Below are 18,815 nucleotides of genomic sequence, written 5' to 3' on the forward strand. Positions count from 1 at the left end.
AAATTATAATAGTTTACTAAATTGTGACTCTTTTGGTGCAAAGAAAAACTTTTATAACATTATCATTGGACCTCAGGGAAGATAATAAAATTATATAAAAAGCACTAAATGACCCCTTTAATTAATATGGGAATATATTAATAACACAAACTAGGTAACTCTCTACTTGCAGCTGCATTTTCCCTTCTCTCTTGGGCCACAAGGGGGCCCCATATCCATATTTTTCCTGAACGCAGAAGTGTTCCAAGGTTCACCTCTTTTTAATTTCCGGTCTCCAGTGTTTTCACCCACATCTGTGTTTAATATTAGTGGTAAAGTATTACATTTATAGAACTGGTAAAAAAAAACATGTGGCTTTATAATGCTGATATTTCACAGTTGATATGAACTTTTTTTTATATAGTTCCTCACCTGAGTGACATGATTCGATGGTCCGAGTTTAGTTACATTGATATCATTAACTACTAGTTGTTATGACAACCAACAACTGCACAAGTTGAACATGACATTTTGCCTCCAAATTACACTTAAATGATTGTTGTTCTTCATTTGGATCGCTCTTTTCGGTTAGTTTTACATTGCGTCTCAAGACCAGAAACAGAAAACAGGCAATTAGAATCCTCATGGCACCACCTAGTGGTTGCTCAGGAAAACTTCTTGGTTAAATACGTGACCTTGGTTCCCTGAGACGAAGGGAATGAGACATTGCGTGCTATGGGGAGTTGTGCTTCCACATGACCTAGTTTAAACATCTCTACATCTCTCCAATATTCCAATATTGGCTATAGTGTTGCATGGTATGGTGACCCTTTTAGGTGTGAAGCTGTGTGCTATAAAAGCTGGTGCACAAACATTCCTCAGAATTTTCTGACTGAGGGACAAGGAGTGCATCACTCCCACTTTTGAAGAACTCTGTGTCTTGTAGTGCTGCCAGAGTTCGCAATGGCTCGTTCCCTTCATCTCAGGGAACCGACGTCATATACGTAACTGAGACATTCCCTTAAAACTCAGTACACTTATCTTTGCATGCTAATGCATATGATGAACAGAATCCTATCATACAGCACTACACAACATAACCTTGACACCGCAGTCCTGCAGGATGATGACCGACATGAGTATGCCACAAGTCATTGAACCTCCTGTTAGGCCAGAAAGGAAGCACTCAGAATGAACTCTAGTCATATAGTATGAATAAACCCCTTCACAAACCCAGTCGGGAACGGAGTTTATTTATAATGAAAGTGGTTGTGACTTTATGGTAAATTACAATGGCCTGATGCAGAAGGTTAAGTAAAATGATGGGGATACCATATTTAAGTGGAGGGGCATAAGTGTTTGGCAAATTAAATAGCAAGCACTCTAAACAGAGAGGACTTGTGAAGAGAGAGACATTACGTCTAGGTTGTAAAACTAAAAAATGTGTTTTGAGAAGTCCATCCTGCTTCAAAACATATGTTTTGTAAAGACACACCGTTCGTTTATGCCCATTAGGAGGCCATGCCTCTAGTTGAGTGTGCTTTAACACCAATTGGGCAGATCTTACACTGTGACTCATAAGCCAGGGCAATTGCATCAACGATCCAGTGAGAAATTCTTTGCTTGGAGATGGAAATTCCTTTCATGTGTCCTCCATAGCACACAAGTGCTGATCAGACAGTCTGAACTGGCAGAAACGCTCAACATGTTGCACCCACACAGGGCATAACAAATGCAAGGATTGTTCTTCATTTGAAATAAATGGAGGAGGGAAGAAAGCTTAAAGGTGAATCACCAGCACTCTGAAGCGCATGGTTAGAACCTTAGCACATAGTCTTTTCTGGGTTTGACAGTTGCTTTGAAAGACTGGGGCCAAACTTCAGGCATGAATTGTCAAATGATAGTGCATGTAAGTCACCGACCTGTTTTACTTAGGCCAGAGCCAGCAGTAGTACATTCTTAATGGAGAGCATGTGCAAATACAGAGTCCAAAGGCGCGAAGGGGGGGACCCTGCGAGTGCTTTTAGGACCAAAGTTAGGTCCCAAGTCGGGACTGTAGCCGGTCGAGGTAGGTTTAATCGTCTTGCTCCTCTAAGGAACTTTATGATTAAATCATGCTTGCCTATATTGGCGCTGGCTTCAGATGCATGATACTCAGATATAGTCACCACATAAAATTTGAGCATTGATGGAGTGGGTCCTGCATCTAATCACTATTGAAGAAATATGAGAATTTCATGTATTGGGCAGTTTACCGAATCTTTGCCATAGGAAAGACACCAGTCAGTGAACACATTCCATTTTAGCGTGTAGAGGACAGCTCTCTGGCCTGTAAAATGGTGTTCATGACTGAATGCGTCAGTTCGATACATTTCGGGAACGTGCAGGGCATAAAAGACAGACTGAAATTAAGGACTTAAATTTATAGGCAGTTCCCTCGAACGCAAATCTAAAAAGCCGCCTGTAATGCAGTGCAATTGGTTTATGAGTTAACATTTTGAATTGGCGCATTGCGACTGCAATGCATCTCAGAACTAGAATGGGTCAAAGCCTGCCGTCCTTCTCCAAAACGAGTAATTAACAGCTGTAAATCCTGCTTTGTGTGTCGTAGTCCGACATGAGGAATTGCCACGAGGTCCAACTCAAATTCATCCTGCTCGAACTCGCAGCCCTGCCATCCCTCCTCGTGTAATCCCTCAGGTATCACAGCAGAGGCGGTGGGAGGGTGCGTGAGGCTGAGTCGTACCTTAGAACGAGGGTGTAACAGAGTTTGTATATTCAGTGCAAATGGAAGAGTCAGGGGGCAGCGGAAACTGTCAACTTGAGTCTTTTATTACTCTTCAGTGTCATTAATAACACTTAAACAAAAGGGCACTCAGTGACCAAGTAATCACAAGTCAATAATTTGTGTCACACGTACAGGAACAGTCTCTCTCTGGTCTCTCTCTTTCTCCCGACTGATGTGTTTGTCTGCCTTAGTAAGGTCTCATTCCTACATCACTATAATGTGAGACAGCTGTTAATGATAATGACAGCCCAGGTGATGAGCCTTACCGCTCTCCCTCTCCCGAAGACAGCTACACGACCACGTCCACATCCCCACAGATGGCGATTTGCAAGCACATGCCCTCACAGTGAGGGCAGATTGCCTCCATGAAAGTTGACACTGTGTGAATACAGCCCAGATAGTGTACGCAGCTCTCATGGTTCACACAAGGAAAACATAAAGAACAAGGGCAGGGCTCAAACACTATAGCCAATATTAGAATATCGGCATTATTGTATAGAGGTTTCAACTTGGTCATGTGGAAGGACAACTCCCCATATGTGTTAGCACGCAATGTCAAGTTTACTGAGTCATAAGGGAAATGTAGATAACTGTCTAATTGAGTCATAATAGCTGCCTGTGTCTTACTCACAGCTTTAAGTATTGGCGCTATCCAAACAGCATTTTTGTGCCCTTGAAAGTCACTGTGGGAAGGGGATGCCACTCGAAGTGTCGTTCCAAACTAAAGTAAGAAAATGCATTTTTTAACAAAGGGCTCTTCCACAACACTGTTAGGGAATGTTACATTTATATAATATTGCCATGCTCCCTTTAGAGTGCACATATCAAGAGCTTGCTTCATTAGAAATGAAAAGGACAGTCACAAAGGGTTAAAGACAGAATATTCAAAAGTCAAAATGTTTTGTCAGGTCACCTAAAAATGTGCCTCATTTAATAATATGTAGGCTTAAACTGGCATTATTCATGTTGAAAATGATATTTAATCTGACTACATCAACCTAACAATTTATATTAAGTCAACAAAAGTAACTTGGGTTAGATCAAGTAGAAATATATCCTTGAGGTAACAATGAGGTTAAAAGTTTACCATATTTTTCAGTGTATTACCCCCTTACTTCCTTTGTATACTGCAATAATTTCCAGAGGTAGGTGTGATAACAATGAAAGTATATGCACATGAGGGCATCGGAAAGTTTGAAAGTTTCCATGTACCCAAACCATCATCTATCAATTTACACTCATGTAGGTGCCCCAAATGTACAGTAAAGTGAATGTTCAAAGATGAGTTAACACAGACATATATATGAACACACAGACACATATGTACTTAGCATAAGAGATAATGAAAATTTGCTGAGTGTCAATATCAAAAGAACATTGCTACCCACTGGTACAAAAAGCAGTAATGCTAAACATTTAAAGAGACAACTGTAATCAGGAAATGTTGCAAAGGAAATGGTTAATTTCAGTAAATCAAATGTATAGGTACTTGAACACCATTTTAGCCAAAAAGATGCCATTTATATATATATATATATATATATATATATATATATATATATATATATATATATATATATATATATAAAAGATGATAAGAAAGTAAGAGAAAACTGATAGTTTATCACTTGGCAGAACATTCTGGCCAAAGTTTAACATATAATGTATCACCCTACAAAAACTATATGTTCAGCAGATGTGTTTATATCAGGGGCGGACCTAGGATGTTATCTTTGATCTTTAAGGTGGGCAACTCTTTATCTCTTTGTCGGAAGAGGTGCTCCTTCTTAATAATTTCTATTGGACTCGTGTTTCGCCATTGGTATAAAGGGTGTCAGAAGTGTCAGAATGCACCCCCAGTTCCCCTTGAGACCCCGCCATGGTTAATTTGTTTGTATTTCCACAATCATGCAAAATTTTCATACATTCTGAGTTAGTACACAATCTTCATATTTGCAGACATGCACTGACAATTTGTTTTTTTGGTGGAGTAAATATAGCAAAAAAGATGAAGTACTTTCTACATTGAATATGTCAGTTTAGGCATGAACTTGAAAATATTAAGTAAATACTACATTTGCTTTTAATCCAAACATGTAAAAATGTATGCTCTAGCTTATAAGTAAATATTATTGATTGTTATTTGATTATATTTTACAATGTGTCATCTAAAGTAAAAAAAAATCTTGTCATATCTTGAGTACATTGCAGTGGTAAATAGAATAAGTCAAATTGACTTTTTCAAAGCTGTTATTAATGAGCTTAAACATTTTTAACACAATTTTTATTGTTGATTTTCTTATTACATTTGGTAACTTCTTGTTTTGTGAAATCTTAAGTTAATTTTATTCTCAGAATTACCCATTCATGATAAAAAATGTTTTTAATTCTTACCATCATTTTGTTTTGTGCACCAAATCAAATCACTTTATTGACACACTACTATGAACACAAGTGCAACAGTAGGTGAAAGTCTTGTGTGCAGTTCCGAGCAACATATCAGTCATGACAGAGACGAGACATATACCAATTACAATAAACAACATATTTACACAACACAATATTTATATACAATGTACAGAAAACAATACACACAATATAGAATGCACATACAATAAAAATAAAAAATAAGAGTAATACAAATATATATGCAGTTGTTATATTGTGGAAAATATATTTCACAGTCCAGTGTGAGATAATAAGATGAATATTAATAAAGTGCAGTGCTGACTGTTGATTGTGAGAGATCAAGTGTTCAAAAGTCTGATTGCTTGGGTAGTTAAGTGTTAAGTGTTAAGGTCTGCGTGCACAGCACCATATTTTGATCTGCCAGTAATGCAAGCTTATGTTGTCTGATAGATTGCATTGCATTCTTGTCATGTGGTATATTATTAAAGTATTAATAATGAAAGTTCAAATTGTGGAATGTTTATTTAAACACCATGTGCATAAGATTTGTAAGTTAAAGTTACTGAAATGTTAAAATTAAATATCAAATCAATAATATTATGTCATGAAATTATATAGATTTTATATAGATTTTACTATAAAAAATTGTGAAGTAAATCTTACTCGTCAATTTTTTCATTGTACGCTGGGGTTTACCTGACCCATTTTCACGTACATGAAATGCACAAGAGGTTGTTATGTATGTCTCAGACTCAAAACCAAACAGCAAGACAGTACAATTCTTCCACACCCTTCCACAACCATAATCATTGTGGTACCACACCTAAAATAATAAAATAATAAATAAAATAAATAATAAACCCATTCAGTTGTGCCTTGTTTTCAATGCCCGGGGGTTTGATGAAGAAATTTGCTCTCTGATGGCGTGATGTGTCATGCTTTCGAAGATTGATCCAAACATGAGGTGTTTGTTAAAGGGTTGCTCAATCTGATTTATAAAAAGAAAAGGAAACAGCACAAATGGGAAACCCCTTTCATAGTTTGCAACTTTTTCAGACCGCTTTATCTAGGAAAATCCCTTTAATGATTCAGCATTTGCAAGCCCAAAAACCATGTCATATATTGTAGTATTAAAAAAGTTTGTTGTAATTAGGGCTTTTATCCATTATAATATGGTCCCATGACAAAGCTGATTTTTTTGTGAGGGAAGAGTGTGTTTGAGTTTTCGGGAAGGAGATGGTGAATCAGACATGAATTTTACAGTATATCTGAAAAAAAATAAAGAAAATAAGAAACGGTTAGGATATTTGGTACCTGATGTGTGTGTGTGTGTGTGTGTGTGTGTGTGTGTGTGTGTGTGTGTGTGTGTGTGTGTGAGCGTGTATTTATCACTTTGTGGGGACCAAATGTCCCCATAAGGATAGTAAAACCCGAAAGTTTTGACCTTGTGGGGACATTTTGTCGGTCCCCATGAGGAAAACAGCTTATAAATCATACTAAATTATGTTTTTTGAAAATGTAAAAATGCAGAAAGTTTTCTGTGAGGGTTAGGTTTAGGGGTAGGGTTAGGTTTAGGGGATAGAATATAAAGTTTGTACAGTATAAAAACCATTATGTCTATGGAAAGTCCCCATAAAACATGGAAACACAACATGTGTGTGTGTGTGTGTGTGTGTGTGTGTGTGTGTGTGTGTGTGTGTGTGTGTGTGTGTTTACTCTGAAATAAGTTGCCATATTTCAGTTCAGTGAGTTTATCATTTATAAAAACAATCAAAACAAAATTCAAGGCTTCTACTAATCATCGCCCAGCTTATGTTTCCTGCTCCTATAGCAACGGTCACTCTGTCTAGAACAGGGCACTCTGCCCTCAGTATCTGTATTATCAGTAACATATCAGATACTGTTAACCCTGATACTAATTAATATGATTCTGAAGGACAAACCAGTTAATCATTTACAATCATATATGATTACGGCTTACAGTACACAGTCATGAAGATACCAGATACTGTAAACTGTATCTTGAAGATACATTTTAAAAAGTGAATAAGATTCATCATTCATTATCGTCTGTTCAATTAGTGAACAGACGATTTCTACTTATCATAACATGATCCCTAAAAATTACTTGTATTGGTGAAACCAATATATTCAGGTTGATTTAGTCATATTATACAGTTGCGGCCAAAAATCTGGAATAATGTACAAATTTTGCTGTTTCGGAAGGAAATTGGTACTGTAATTCACCAAAGTGGCATTCAACTGATCACAAAGTATAGTCAGGACATTACTGATGTAAAAAAACAGCACCATCACTTTTAAAAAAAGTCATTTTTGATCAAATCTAGACAGACCAAATTTCCAGCAGCCATCAGTCCAACTCCTTATCCTTGAGTAATCATGCTAAATTACTAATTTTGAACCAGAAAATCACTTGCTATTATTTAAAAAAAAAACTCTTCTGAAAACTATTTGGTTTGATATTAGTCAAAATTAGGTCAGAAAATGGCAAAAAAGAAACAGCTTTCTCTAGAAACTCATCAGTCAATCATTGTTTTGAGGAATGAAGGATATACAATACTTCAAATTGCCCAAAAACTGAAGATTTCATACAAAGGTGTACACTACAGCCATCAAAGACAAAGGACAACTGGCTCTAACAAGGACAGAAAGAGATGTGGAAGGCCAGATGTACAACTAAACAAGAGGATAAGTACATCAGAGTCTCTAGTTTGAGAAATAGATGCCTCACATGTCGTCAGCTGACAGCTTCATTGAATTCTACCCGCTCAACACCAGTTTCATGTACAACAGTAAAGAGAAGACTCAGGGGTGCCTTAGGGGAAGAATTGCAAGGAAAAAGACACTTTTGAAACAGAAAAACAAAAAGATAAGGTTAGATTGGGCAAAGACACACAGACATTGGTCAACAGATAATTGGAAAAGAGTGTTATGGATCTTAACCCCGTTGAGCTTTTGTGGGATCAGTTAGACTTTAAGGTGTGTGAGAAATGCCCGACAAGACAGCCACATCTATGGCAAGTGTTACAGGCAGTGTGGGGTGAAATGTCACCTGAGTATCTGGACAAACTGACAGCTAGAATGTCAAGGATCTGCAAAGCTGTCATTGCTGCATGTGGAGGATATTTTTATGAAAACTAGTTGCTAGAGAACTAGAACAAGTAGTTTAAGAAGTTCTGAATTTATTTACTTTTTGTTCAAATTGTAATATTAATTTTTCATGTTATTAATGTCCTGACTATACATTGTGATCAGCTGAATGCCTCTTTGGTGAATAAAAGTAACAATTTCTTTCCATGAGAGCAAAATCTACACATTATTCCAAACTTTTGGCCACCAGAGTTTATATATATATATATATATATATATATATATATATATATATATATATATATATATATATATACCTGTATATATATAACTTCAATAAAACCTGTTAAGTTAGATTTTTAGGTCAACTGATAAAAACTATATCTTCTTTAGCTGAATATGAAAAATAGTGATGAAGTGCTTAACTTCTATATTATTTTGTAAAAAATTTGTTTTACATTTTATTATATTATTTTGGAAAAAAAATGTAATATTAGAATATTAATTTGTCTATCGCTGCAAAACATAAATAAATAATTGCCTTAAAGTCTTCTGTGTAAATACTGAAAAGAATTGGTGAATAATTTTTAGAACATATTATTTAAATAAACTGATTCATTAGAATGAATGCTTCAAAACAGTGAGGGGACATTTTGGGCAAGAACATTCACAATATTGCCTCAATCACTTGGCTGTAAATCTGGATTTTCTCTCCTTGAAAGAGTACGATTTTTTTTCCCCACAAGTTTTTTTTTTACACAGTTTTAAAGTAAATTTGAACACATTTCATGACATAGTATTGATTGAAGTGAGAGTAAATTTAATTTAAACATTTTAGAATCTTTTTCATACAAATCTGATACACATGTAATTTAAATATGTTTAAAAAATAGGTAATACAATTTAAATGATCATTGTACTACAGCCTTGCATTAATGGCAATATGATCAAAATATTAAGCTGCATACACAGACCTCAACACTTGGTGCACAAAACACGATGATGGTAACAATAAACAGATACCTTTTTGGTCATGAACGGGTAATTTTGATTATAAAATGAACAAAATACTTCACAAAACAGGAAGTTACCAAATGTAACAAGAAAATCAGCAATAAAAAAATGGTGTAAATAAACTTTAAGCTAATTAATTATTCAAGCCTGGTGCATGCAACAACAGTTTTGAAAAAGTAAAATGTACTTATTTTATTTTACTAATTAAATTTATTCAAATTAGCAAACAAATATGACAACGTTTTCAACTTTGGATGACGCATTGTAAAAATAACAAATAATCATCAATTATATTTACTTATAAATAGCATTCCTTTTTACATGTTTGAATTAATAACAAATGTAGAATTGACTTATTATTTTCCAGTTCACACATAAAATAACATATTCAATGTAGATTTTTATGCTATATTTATTTAAAATAATATTTTTTTCAGTGTACTATGTAGTTAAATTAATAGTGTACTACTTTTAGATATTTACTCCCCAAAACTACCTTTAATCACTAGTACCAATCTTTATAATCAGCTTATTAAGAATGTACACTATAAAGAACGGAATTGCATTTCGTCCATCATATGATTATTTTTTTTTTCATAAAAAAAAATCACAAATAATAAAAATTACTTTGCGTCGACAAAAAACACACGTTAAACCAACAATATACCCTAAATGTCTGAACAAATCATTTCCAATTGAACAATGTTTCTGATTTGCAAGTCTGTATTGCAACATGAATAAATTATGCATAGTGCTATTGGCTAATACTTTTGCTGTTTGCTGACTTAATTTGTGCTGTTTGTATTGTTTTTTTTGTTTTTTTGTTTAGGTTTGTGTGTAAAGGGTTGAGGTCTATGAGTGTCTGCATCAAACGATTGCTTGGATTGCCTTCTGTTACAATGCATTGAAAACAGAAAGCACACAAAGCAATCTAGGCAAATTACAGTCTCTGCTGTTGAACTTACTTTAGAATACCACTGAGTGTATAAAACATTTTATTTTACTAATCTTTTGTGAATTCATGTCATACAATGAGGCGTAATCTTATCATTTGCGGCACGCTTTATTGTGAAGAAATGTAGGTGCTCAGTTTTTCATTATGTACCACTGACAGAATAGAGAATCTTTCTAGAAATGATAAAAATGGCTTGAGGATGAGAAGAACAAAGCATTTTGATCATGTCCCACATACCAAGTATCATCCAGTGAAGATGATGATTTGATTATATTCTTACAACTAATGTCTATTTTGGAAATGTACTGTATCTAGCACAAAATGGCATCTGCAGTAAATACTGATTAACACCATGACTGGTTGTTTTGAATAACTCTTCAATCTTGTGCCAGTTTTCTGGCAAATCATAGTAATTTATATTTTTACAAAACGTATAGAAATACATTTTCAAGATAGACACAATAGAAGTTTCTTTTTTTTTCTCCATTTATCTGAATGTTATTTTTCCAATTTACTGTTCTGAAGAGGTGTATAATCTCAGGCAACATTACAACTTTCAAGTGGTTTTAAACCCCCACGCTGAGATTATAAGCAACTGTATCGCAGTACCTCGTCTGACAGTAATGTCTGTGCATTATTCTTGCAAATCCTCATGTTATTCATGAGCTGGGAAAATATTATAGTGTTGTAAAGGACATTTATAATGAAATTCCATAGTCTTACATTTGTTCTGGCAATATCTTAAGCAGAAAATGTATGTATGTGTGCTCTAGACTACTAAACCTAGGAGTAACAATAATCTTTACAGTTACAAAGACATTACATTTTTATGAATTTAACACAATTTGTCCTTTTTATTAAAAATGTTAATCAATGTCAAAATTCAATAGTGTGTATGAATACACATAAAATGTATGCTGCATCTAAGTTTGATCTTAATTGATTCCAAGTTAAGTTTGTTCAGAAACACTATTTTAACATGTTTAATATCCGTTTATCACTTTGTGCTAATCAACGCATGTTTAATCTTATCAATGATCTGAACTTGATATGAGGCTTTTAAGTAATATTCCTTTTACCTTCACCTTTGCCCCACATTCAGTATCAGTCCAGAGGAGTGCATCTTATCTAATCCTCAAAACTCTTTACAATGTTACCAGGGCCATAGCCGGGGTTTGAAAATTAGTGAGGCCCACGGTGAGGTGTCAAGACCAAAATTACACCTTCAAATGCAACATTCTATCATCAAAATTAAATCTAATAATTAAAGGACAGAAACCAATAATAATACTGAAATTTTTTTTTAATCACAAATGCAGTTAACATTATTAATACTGAATTTGTCACATAGAAATGCACATTTGAAAATAAAGCATTAGCAAAATTACTCTTTATTAACTAACTATTAACTACAGAAAAACAGCTAAAGTTAATTAACAACTAATTTATCTAGGACTATGTTAACTCAGATGAGGACTGTAGTCATATCAGTAACCTTATAAAAGTTGCTTTATTCTACATGGGGCAGGGGCACCCTAATAGGGGCTGCCATTTTAGAATCACATGACCAGCTGAATACTTCTTGCTTAATCTCAGTAGCAGTCTTGCTATTGGACACTTTCACTCTTGGATTAAATTAATCATGGTTGATTTTGAATATTAAATTTCTACAATGGCATCTGTAACTGAAAACTGCTGATTTTGAATGATGCTGCAACCACACCAGTTGGTGTTACTGTAAGTCCAAGATGACATGAACAAAATAGTTACTGAGTGTACATTTAATACCTTTAAGTATCGTGTATCAGATGGGTTTAGAACAGAGAATTCTGTGTCAAATTAAAATGGGTCGCACGCGACTCGCACTGTGTTGACACTCGCACAAGCATCTATCTATCTATCTATCTATCTGTCCATCCGTCCGTCCATCCATCCATTCATCCATCCATCCCTGTCCCCAGATTCTGACTCTCCTCTAATTGGTGGCATGTCTACAAAAGCATCTCAACCATAGAATTTATTTAATTGCTTAGATTCTGTCTTTGCAACATCTCAGTGATCTAGAATCTCTATGTGGTTCAAGGCAAATACAAAGTCGTTTAAAGTTGTCCTGCATTGCTGATGCTCAAAACCTACTGAGCTGATGCTCATAAACCAGGGGCATTGCTAGACATAAAGCTCTACTGGGGCACAGGCCCCCATTAATCGTATCGCTTTTTTTTCTTCTTTTTGAAAACCTACTGCATGCAAGAAGTGTGCAACACAATGCACTATACATACCTCCCTTGCTTAACCCACTATTCCTACTCTGCAACATGTACTGGGAAAAGTAAACATGTAGGTAAACATAGAGATATTAATCTTTATGAAAATATTTAAGTATTTTCAACATACTGTACATGAACATTCTCAACATGTTTTACGGCATAATATGCATACACTGTATATGCAAATAACAAAACCGGAGAAAACTTTCTTGCACATTTGCATTCTTCTATATTACACATTACACATCAGGAAAACCTCTGTCAAGTAAGTCTATGGAATTGCATAATCCAACGTCAGTCAAAACGGCCTCAGATGAAATGGCTTTAGACAAAAAGTTCTCTGAATGAGCAGAGAGTTGGTTGCTAGGTAAGCATTGATCGCTAGACGGAGTTGATAGCTAAACTGGCTGAGTTTGGTTGCTAGCTTGCGAAACTAGCTGAACTATCTCTAATTTATAAATTCAGAAGTTTCGTTTCTATAAATTAATAACTAGCCATCTAACATAATTGGTGTAAGTTTAAACTGACGTTTGAAACTCATGAAGTTTACTTGCAAAAACAACTCAAAACAAGCCAAACTATAGTCCTTTTTAGCCGCTAGGTATTTAGCAGACTGCAGCCATAGTTACTGCCAACTGTTTATGTAGTCCTAAACTAGCAAATTCAATTATTAATTTAATATCCAAAAGATCGATTCAGTGTTATCATACACAATCAAAGACAGTACTACAGAACAAAAAAAATAATATTTTCTCTGCAATTCCACAGGCTTGACAGAGTTTTTCCTGAGACATTTTCATCTGATGTCTGAAACCTGACTATTCATTTTAATATCTTATATATTTTGTATATGTTGACACTTGACACTGGACGACGCACACTGAAAACGTCATGGTTACTGTTGTTGGGACGAACGAGCCGTTGTGTCGAATGAAGTGACACAAGGGGTCTTTCTGGGATGCCAAACGTACCTCTGAACCTGAGAAAAGGCCAATGTCAAGTTGGCTGACAGAATTTGCCCCGCCCTGGACATACAGGTATAAAAGGAAGCGGGGCACCAAGTGCCAGTCAGGATTTTGCACTGAGGAGCCAAAAACAAGGTATGGACGTTTACAGTGGTAGGTCTAGTGCTGTGGCAGGAGGGACACAATGTCTCGTTCCTTCCCTCGGGGAACGGAGGTTACAACAGTAACCATGACGTTCCCCTTCTGTCACTCATTCGACGTTGTGTCGAATTAAGTGACACGAGGGGTCCCATATCAGAATCAGAATCAGAATCAGCTTTATTGCCAAGTATGCTTACACATACAAGGAATTTGTCTTGGTGACAGGAGCTTCCAGTGTACAACAATACAAACAATACCAAAACAGCAGCAAGACATAGGTAATTAAACAAAAAGAATAAAAAAAAGAATACAAAATAAATAATTATACATATACGTACATACACTCACCTTCATACATACCCACACAGCAGGGGGCAACCAATAATCCTCTCAGCAGACTGAACTGTCCTTTGTAGTCTTCTGATGTCTGATTTCGTAGCTGCACCAAACCAGACAGTTATTGAAGTCAGACTCAATGACTGCTGAGTATAATTGTTTCAGCAGCACCTGTGGCAGGTTGAACTTCCTCAGCTGGCGAAGGAAGTACAACCTCTGCTGGGCCTTTTTCACAATGGAGTCGATGTGTATCTCCCACTTCAGGTCCTGTGAGATGGTAGTGCCCAGGAACCTGAATGACTCCACTGCTGCCACAGTGCTGTTTAGAATGGTGAGGGGGGACAATGTTGGGGTGTTCCTCCTAAAGTCCACAATCATCTCCACCGTTTTGAGCGTGTTCAGCTCCAGGTTCTTTTGACTGCACCAGACAGCCAGCCGTTCAACCTCCTTTCTATATGCAGACTCATCATCATCTCGGATGAGGCAGATGACAGTGGTGTCATCTGTAAACGTCAGGAGCTTGACAGAGGGGTCCTTGGTGATGCAGTCATTTGTGTAGAGGGAGAAGAGTAGTGGGGAGAGTACACATCCCTGGGGGGCACCAGTGCTGATGGTACAGGTGGTGGACGTGAATTTTCCCTGCCTCACAAGCTGCTGCCTGTCTGTCAGAAAGCTGGTAATCCACTGACAGGTATGGGTGGGAACAGGGAGTTGGTTTAACTTAGTCCGGAGTATAGCTGGGATGATTGTATTGAAAACCGAGCTGAAGTCTACAAAAAGGATCCTTGCATATGTCCCCGGTCTGTCCAGATGTTGCAGGACGTGATGCAATCCCATGTTGACTGCATCATCCACAGACCTGTTTGCTCGATAAGCAAATTGAAGGGGATCCAGAAAGGGCCCAGTGATGTCCTTCAGATGGGCCAACACCAGTCTCTCAAATGACTTTATGACCACAGATGTCAGGGCGACAGGTCTGTAGTCATTAAGTCCTGTGATTTTTGGTTTCTTAGGGACAGGGATAATAACTGAGCGTTTGAAGCAGCATGGGACTACACACTGTGACGATGGGGGCCAGTTGGTTAGCACAGTAACGAAGGCACGCTGGTGAGATGCCATCTGGGCCTGGAGCCTTCCTTGACCTTTGCTTCCGAAAGACACGGCACACATAGTCTTCACAGATCTTGAGTGCAGGTTGTGTAGCAGGAGGGGGGAGGTGGGGGGTTGCAGGAGGTGTTAATGTTTGTGTGAAATGAAGGACCGAGTGAGTGTGGGGTGTGAAATTGAGCCTTTCGAATCTGCAATAGAAACATTCAGGTCGTCAGCCAGTCGTTGGTCCACCACAGGGTTGGGGTTGGAGTCCTGTAATTAGTAAATTGTTTCAGGCCACTCCACACTGATGCAGGGTCGTTAGCTGAAAACTTGTTAGCTGAAAGCTGTTTTTCAGCTTCTCAGAGTAGCTTTTTTAGCCACTCTGATTTCTCAGGTGTGTTCCTGGCCTGATTATACAAGACTCTATCCCCACCCCTGTAAGCATCCACTTTGGCATGACGAAGCTGTCTGAGTTTACATGTGATCCATGGTTTATCATTGTTGAATGATAAAACTGTCCACATACCCTCACAGAAACTGATGTATGATGTAACATTATCTGTGAGCTAGTCCAGGTCTGTAGCTGCAGCTTCAAAAACACTCCAATCAGTGCAGTCAAAGCAGGCTTGTAGTTCCAGCTATGCTTCAGTGGTCCATCTCCTTACAGTCCTTACAACTGGCTTTGTTGATTTTAATTTCTGCCTGTAGGTCGGGAGAAGATGTACCAGACAGTGATCAGAGAGTCCCAAAGCTGCACGTGGGACAGAGCGATATGCATCCTTTAATGTTGTATAGCAGTGATCCAATATATTCAAGTCTCTGGTGGGGCATGTAATGTGCTGTCTGTATTTGGGCAGTTCACATATGAGATTTGCTTTGTTAAATTCCCCAAGAATAATAATAACTGAGTCCGGGTATTGTTGTTCTGTGTCTGTGATTTGATGTTCCCAGACGCGTTTGGAGGAATGTAAACACTCACCAGAATAAACAAAGAAAACTCCTGCAGCGAGTAGAATGGTTTACAGTTAATAAAGAGCGCTTCCAGATTAGGACAGCACATCCTCTTTAACGTTGTTACATCTGTACAACAACTTTCGTTGATGTAAAAGCATGTTCCACCGCCTCTCGTTTTCCCCGTTAACTCCGCGATGCGATCCGCTCTGAACAGCTGAAAGCTGTATGCGCTGTCCGGAATGGCTTCACTCTGCCAGGTTTCAGTGAAGCACAGTGCAGCAGAGTTTGAAAAGTCCTTATTAGTATGTGTGAGGAGATGTAGTTCGTCAGTTTTGTTGGGAAGAGAGTGGAGATTCACGAGATGAATGCTCGCAGTGCTGTTCGAACGCCATGCTGACTGAGTTTAACCAGCTCGCCAGCTCGTCTCCCTCGCCTACGTCTCGTAGCACGTCTAAACAACACAGCCGTGCCTCCAACTAAAATGTCCAGCAAAACGTCAGAATATTCAAAAACCAGGAAAAGATTATCTGGTATGTGCTGCCGAATGTTCAGCAGTTCGTCCCTGGTAAAACTGACTGGTAAAATATTACTAAACACAGGACAAACAAACAAAAACAACAAAAGAATGGAGTGCTCCACACCGAGGTGGCCATCTGCGGCGCCATCATACATAATAATCTAAAGCTCATAATAATCTAAAGCTCATATAAAAACGCCACGCACTGACCATGTTACGTGAACTGTCGAGACAGGTGCAAGCAGGCTACTGCGTGCTAGAAGCACCTGTGTCGGCTGCACATAGCCCTCCCCAACACCCCCAAAGAGATGTCACATACAGACCTTAGGTTCCCCGCCCCCTGAGGGGTGGGACAGGTGCTACATGACTAGCATGGGAGCAAGCCCGGCAGCCGTGGCCTTCTCTCTCACTATGTCTCTCACATAGGACGTGAAGCGGCTGGGGCTATCTTAACACTATGAAATGCATTGGGGAAGGTGGTCTTTCCCGGTCATATTCTTTCAGGGGGAAAAGACCCTGCGGAGGCCACATCCTGCCCAGTCTAGGGGAAGATGATGTGTGGCAAATACACCACGAGGGTTGTGAAGCCGTACATGGGAAATGACGTGGTGGTAGGTCCAGCCTAATGAGGGGGGACTCTACAAGCACGGAGACTGGGGTAGCAGGGCTGCCCGAGGGAAACGCGAGTCCGCCAACAGGGGCATATCACGGGGAATATATCACGGGGAGTTTGCCTGGAAAGGGAACTAAGCCCATGGAGCCCGACCCCAGTACAGAGCACCTGTGACTCGTAGTGGGTCTGGACGCAAATTGCTCCTCTGAATTCGCAGGCAGGAAGGCTAGGGAGGAGAACATCCTGGGTGCGACCCTTAGTGACTAAGCTGGGATAGAAGGCGCACTGGATCAACTTAGTGAAGGGCGCTGTGTGCAACCGGAACACCCGGTCGGTTGTGCTGCATTACCGAGTTCTACCGGCTCGGACCTGATAAAACATGGGACGAGATCGACTCAACCCTGAGATTGTAAAATCTGGCAAAGGTATTGGGTGTTGCCCAGCCATCTACTGCGTCGTGGTGGGCAGCGATAGCAGCTACATACACCTTCAAGGTGGAGGAAGACAGCCTCCCCTACAGCCTCTCCTGCAGGAATGAAAGCACTGACCGAACTGCGCACCTCTATGGGTCTTCAGCTCGGGAAGAACACCAATTCACGAATAAGCGCCACTTTAGGGTGTAAAGTTGCCTGGTGGAGGGAGCTCTGGCTTGGATGATCGTGTCTATGACTGCAGGTGGTAGATCCACTAGATCTTCCGCATCCCGTCCAGGGGCCAGATGTGGAGGTTCCAGAGGTCTGGGCGCAGGTGTCAGAGGGTGCCCCGTCCCTGAGAAAGAAGGTACTTCGTTTTCCAGGGAGGTGCTGTCGCGAGGAGCGTAAGATCCGAGAACCAGGCCCGGGTGGGCCAGTAAGGGGCCACCAGGATGACCTGTTCCTCGTCCTCCCTGATCTTGCACAGCACCGCTGTGTGCCAACGCGTCTGTCCCGAGAGGAGCATGCCCCAGTAAAAGGTGTCTAGTGAGGCCCCTGTCATAAATAGGACGTTAATTAATTCTGTAAAAAAGATTAATTAAATATGAAAATATTAAATATTTCATTTGACTACATATAACAAAAACATTAAAAAATTGACATGAAATATTGATTAGAGTTTAAATTATTTCACTAGGTTTCATGTAGATTATTTTAAAACTTTCGATAAGATCAGTTGCCTGGTCATTGATCAATTATACAGTTTTTCAGTTATTATTCCAAAATAGTTAACTGTAGAATGCTGTAAATGATCAATCAGAATCAAGTATTCCAGAGAACTGTGCAATAAATAAATATAATAGTCTAACTGCACATTGAACTAGATTATGTCCTTGAAAGAGCAACAAAGTCATACAAGGCTTAATGTTATATAGTATGTGATTCATTTGTCTCTAGATTATGAAAATTTGAAAATGATTACAATGAAGCTTTATTTAATGAGCACTTCCTGCAGTCTTGTGTCACAAATCTTACCTGTTATCCAATAATTTCTTTGCATTGAGAAAGGCTCATCCAAAGATCTTTCATCATAGGTAATTTCACTGGAAGAATTTATTCATATATATATTATTTTGTTATTATTATTATTATTTTTTTTTTTGAAGCAAGAACAATTAAATGTAAAATAAATAAATAAAGGTAAAATGAAGACATGAGGTACTGAAATTCCATTACTATCACATTTCACATCCTATAACAG

Source organism: Xyrauchen texanus, chromosome 27 (assembly GCF_025860055.1).
Source record: "Xyrauchen texanus isolate HMW12.3.18 chromosome 27, RBS_HiC_50CHRs, whole genome shotgun sequence".
NCBI lineage: Eukaryota > Metazoa > Chordata > Actinopteri > Cypriniformes > Catostomidae > Xyrauchen > Xyrauchen texanus.